General features: G+C 39.6%; 1 pseudogene; it reads right to left on the bottom strand.

Moving 5' to 3' along the window:
- Positions 1-1,237: 1,237 nt before the first annotated feature.
- LOC122322988 overlaps positions 1,238-5,295 on the bottom strand; it is a 4,577-nt pseudogene continuing 519 nt past the window's right edge.

Here is a 5,295-nt window from a genome sequence, read left to right as displayed (position 1 = left end):
CATGCCCATGAGCCGAGGGGTGAAACGTTTGAACACATACTAGAGGTTTAGCCACACAACACACTGGGCCAGCTCTGAGCCCATTAGTGTATCATTGAGGAAGGGGCTTCATAAAACAGTAAATGATAAAGAGTGTCCCTCCTCTGATCATTTCCTGTTTTTATGAAAGCCTCTTCCCTCAGTAATACAGATGGTGTGGAATAAAGGTAAATTGGTCACCGTGATTTTGTCAAGTAAGACATGATCCTGGATCAGCATTACTGTGCAGTAATATAGACTTATCCCAATCCCTACCCCTAAACCTAACACAAACCGTAAACAAAAAATGTTGATCCAGGAACATCTTGCATTTGATGTAATCACACTCTTTGAAGCCATATATAGACTGCAATATAGTAACAATCCAGTAGCGTAATGATTTGTACATCAGAATTTTCTCCTTTTTTTCAAAAAGACGAGAGTGATAAAGCAAAAATGACGCAAAATGGATGCAAGGATCTGTTTGACTGAAGTAGAATTATGAGTTATTACCAGCCATTAGCGGCACAGGACTGGGCTTCAGAGCCCTCAGGCTATTACAGTCATTTCCAGCACATCAGAGATGTGTGGAAATGGATGCTGTTTTCTGCCTCCTGTGCATGCTTGAACATGCCAGGAGGATCTCTGTGATGTGTAGATCAGCTTCGGGGGAGAATGAGGACAGAATTATTATGTACAGGTTCTTAAGTTGCCACAAAATCATGTCAACAAAATTTTAGTTTGAAGTCTAACATAACTCCTTGTAAGTAATGGAACTGCATATAAAATTCAAAGATGGAAGTTATGTTTAATCTATACCTTTGCATGTGCATGTACAGTGCAAAATTACTGGCACATTATTATAGAAAGTATGATTATATTATACAAACTCTCAAAATGTAATTTCATTTTCTCATTTAATTGACATAAGAAGATTTCTTCACACAATCCACCCTCCTTAAGAGGGTTTTTCTAAAAATATGCTCAGTGTTTTGTAAAATGTGCTAAATTTAAGTAAACGTTTCAGACCTCAATAAGTATGGTACAAGTGTCATCGCATCTTGATGTTTTATCAATTTTTTGTAATAAAACACTAGTTCCCTCTAGTGGCAGAACAACGTACTTGCATTCATTAACACCGGCCTCACAAAAGGGATTTAGATATTTTATTTATCCACAAAAGTAAACATATAAATAAATCTTCAAAGACGTGAAAACATCATTTTTGTGACATGAGATACTTTTTTGAATTTCTCTCAGGCAGGAAAATTATGATGTAACATTTAGGTGCAAAATACACAAAAGAACTCCATAACTAGAAGCTAATATTGCAAAATATCTCCACAGCTACAGTAAATTTTCCTGGAGAACTGACATAAGCTGGGATAAAGGCGATCCAAACTGCACAGAATATGAGCATACTGAATGTGATGAATTTAGCTTCATTAAAATTATCTGGCAATTTACGAGCCAAAAAAGCCAGGATGAAGCAAAACACAGCTAAGCAGCCAATGTAACCCAACACACAACAGAAAAGGGCGACTGAACCCAGGTGACATTCTAAAATGATCCGGTCACGTGTAAAGCCAAGTGTTCTTTACTGGATACGGAGGTGCTGTAGTAAGCCAAGCTACACAAACCCCACCCTGCAGTACCGAACATAAGAACACGCCAAGTCTCTGCTGAGGTGGGCGAAACCAACGAGCTGTGTTATTACCAGGCAATGTAGCTTTAAAGGCCATAAGCACCACTAGGGTCTTACTGAGGAGACAGGAGAGGCAGAGGGCAAAGGTCAGGCCAAAAGCAGTCCGTCTAAGAGGGCATGCCCACCGTGATGGCTGACCCAGGAAGGTTAGCGCACATATGGAAGCAAAAGAGTGAGAGACATCAGCAATAGAAAGCTTAATTCTGAGTTATTAGCACGAACTAGGGGTGTGTCGTGATGGCGAAAGAAGATCGCAAGCAACTGTCATCGCAGCAATTGCACCCAGAATGGCTATAGCCGCTATGAGCCATGCCAAAAGGCTCAGAGTAGGACAGAACTCAATCTGCTTGGGAACACAATGGTTATGATGCTGATTGGACCAGAAGTCTTCAGGGCAAAGAATGCATTCAACTTGATCTAAAAATCAACACACACACACACACAGACACATATTCACCTCAGTTTTCGTTGAAGGGAAATGATGGGATAATGATGCATACTTCGCATTTAATGGTTTAAAAAGGTTAACTGATGCAAACAGACAGTAATAACTGTTGCAGTATGTGTGTTTATGTCAGTCTCATATACCAGTCGTATTGCTGATGCTACCTCTGCACAATAGCACACAGTCATGCAGCACACGGCTGACCCTCTCGTGTAACCTTTCTGTATCCCTGTTGACAGCTGGTGGAGCACACAGACACTGGTATCTGTAAGAGAGAGATAGGACATTATACTAATTTATTAATTCATTTTGTGATTAACACTGAAATAAATAAATAAATACATAAAATAAATACAAATAAGAAGACAAAAAAAAAAAGCATACAATGTGCATATTTTAAATAAAATATCTGATAAATAAATATATTTAAAAATGAAACACCATATAAAATAAGTGAAACTGTCTATTCAGAAAAATAAACAGTGATTACTATTAGTTATGAGACTACGCCATTTTACCTTGTTAGCTCCCCCCATGCCAGATGATTTTGTCCTGGTTCAGCACTAACTGTTGTGCTGTCAAGAGAGAGGAGTCAAAGCGACCTACTGTAACATATTGTACCGGACCCTCTCATTTGCGCTCTCTCTGCCAGTTCACTATATCATATATGACCCGACAGGGTCTCCATTCTTATCAAAGTGGATCGCATCTCCAAATGTGTTTGTGTAGTTCACTTTTTCAGGACCTCAACAACCTGGAGATGATTAGTGCACAGAAACTGCTAACTTTGTAATTATGTTTAACACAATATAAAATGAATGTAACATGACATAAAGTGTAAAGAATAATGTAAAATAAATACATAAATTAAAATCTGGAAATAAAAGTAATAATGATGACGATGATGATAATAATAACAAAAATCATGATGATAAACTTCCTTACAATACTATGACACATAAATATTCTTAAAAGTTACATTGACAAATGCAAGCAAGGGTATTGCTGTACCTGCCATGGTTGTAGATTATGGATATCAGAGCACTGCCAAGCCAAAGCAGAGCCCGTTTTTCTTTGACACTGAAGCAGGTTATGCAGTGCATGTGCCACTGTGTAAACAGCCTTGTGCATGCTTATATGTGACCCTGAGCTCAGAAACATCATTATAGATACTATGAGTATCCTGAACTTCTCCATGCCAGTACAGCTGTGACTGTAGTGCACTGGATCAGTTATTGAGGAGTGGGAAGACATGTGTTAACTGGAGCACTGGAACTGTAGCTTCCAAGAACTCACTTGCAAAGACGTTAGTAGAAGTCTCAGCCAAGGCTGCCTGTTGCTTTCAAGGAAGTTTTGAAACCAAGTATTTGGTGCTCAGCCGGATGGCAAATCAATGGTACCTCTAAGGGAGGGGTAGTTTTCTCTAGTAGAGATGAGAGTGGAAGTCACCCGAAGCTTCACTGGCCACCCACTGCTTCCCCGGTCACATTCTGCCGAACTGTTTCATCCACTACTGGTTTGATGTCTTCCTCGGTGTAAACTGGCAAAAACGTGCTGCTGTAGATCCGGGTGAAGTCTGGACTCATGTCTTGCAGCTGTTGCTGGAGTCCAGCGGCTTGGGTGTGGTCTGCTCGATAAACCACACATACGCCCAAACGCTCGCACAGTGGTGAATATTCGTCCTGTACCAGTGAGCCCACGCCAAGCGCCCAAATCAGCCCGAGCTGTGCCCACCCAGGTCCAATCGCTTAAAGTGGCAGACCAGGCGAGCAAGAGCACTGTACAGATTGGCATCACTGCAGGAATTGTCACGAAAATAATAGAGAACTGGTGCTTGCTCACTCAGGCAAAGCACATGAAGCAAAATAACTCACCTAGAACAGAGATGTAAAAGAGACTGAAGTAGTAGGAAACAAAGAGATGTTTGGCGAAGCTTATACAAATGCAGAATTTGTTTATTTCAAGTCATGTTGCCTAGCTGATCTGCCCTCACCAGTGGAATCACGGAACCAGGTTGTTGCGGTCTGTGAAATGGCCATTGACAGGTAGATCCAGAGTCTCCACATACAATGCAGTGAGGATCTCACTTTCGAGGAAGCACTGGCCCTGAATTATTTCCTCTTCATGGGCTGAGTAGGAACTACAGATAATGCAGTCCTCAGAGACCGAGCAGTCAGCCCACATGTGTCTTACTGGCGAGTAGCCCAGTGTGATGTTTGGCAGAAGAGTAGGATTTCTGGCCAGTTCTCAATCAATGTTGGTTGTTACTGAGACCAACGGAAAACTCGTGATATTAAACCTAGGATGAAAGATTGGACATAGTAATTATAGTACAAAATGTATTAAGCATATAGATACATATTACATACACCATCAAATCAATTCTCAATCAATCAGATACTAATAGAAATTATTTGTTTACCCCCTACATTTCCTCTGGTCTGGCTGGCTTCTGAAGTTGATCTCTGTGTCGATGCCTTTGGAGTGGATGAAAACATCCCAGCGAGCACTGTATGGCTCCCTTTATAGACTACAGTTGAGTCTAAGTCCTTCCAGAGTTTGGTAATCTGTCTCTAGATTGCTTTTGAATAGGAAAGAGAAAGAAAATACCAAATGTACAGCCTGAAGAACTGGCACCTTCATTTATCTCTGCACAGTGTTCCATGAAACCAACTGGAAACTGGGGATCTGGGCAGACTTTTATAGAGGTAATGTACTAGAAGATACTCTCACGCGAGTTAGAAAACAAACACTATTCATATTTACACATACATTACAAGCACCACAAATGTACATAAATACTTAAGCAGATAATACACGGCTTCGTATAAAACAGTCAAATGTATTAATGAAATTAATCAATTAATCAGTCACTTTTATTTTATATATTTATTAATATAAATTTGTATAAGCATGAGAAAGTTCTGCACACAATAAGCTATATGATAATACAATTATTTTGGTTTAAGCATATTTGCCTATACTGTATTCATAATGATGATGATGATGATTCATTAAAAAGTATTTTGAAATAATTATAGTATTTTCTTTTAATCTGACCAGAAAACAACGAGAAACCACTCTTTTCTAGTCTCTTTGTGTGCTATTTGTAATCTGAAGAAGTTTG

Source organism: Puntigrus tetrazona, chromosome 18 (assembly GCF_018831695.1).
Source record: "Puntigrus tetrazona isolate hp1 chromosome 18, ASM1883169v1, whole genome shotgun sequence".
Lineage (NCBI taxonomy): Eukaryota > Metazoa > Chordata > Actinopteri > Cypriniformes > Cyprinidae > Puntigrus > Puntigrus tetrazona.
This window is presented reverse-complemented; position numbering and strand designations above follow the sequence as displayed.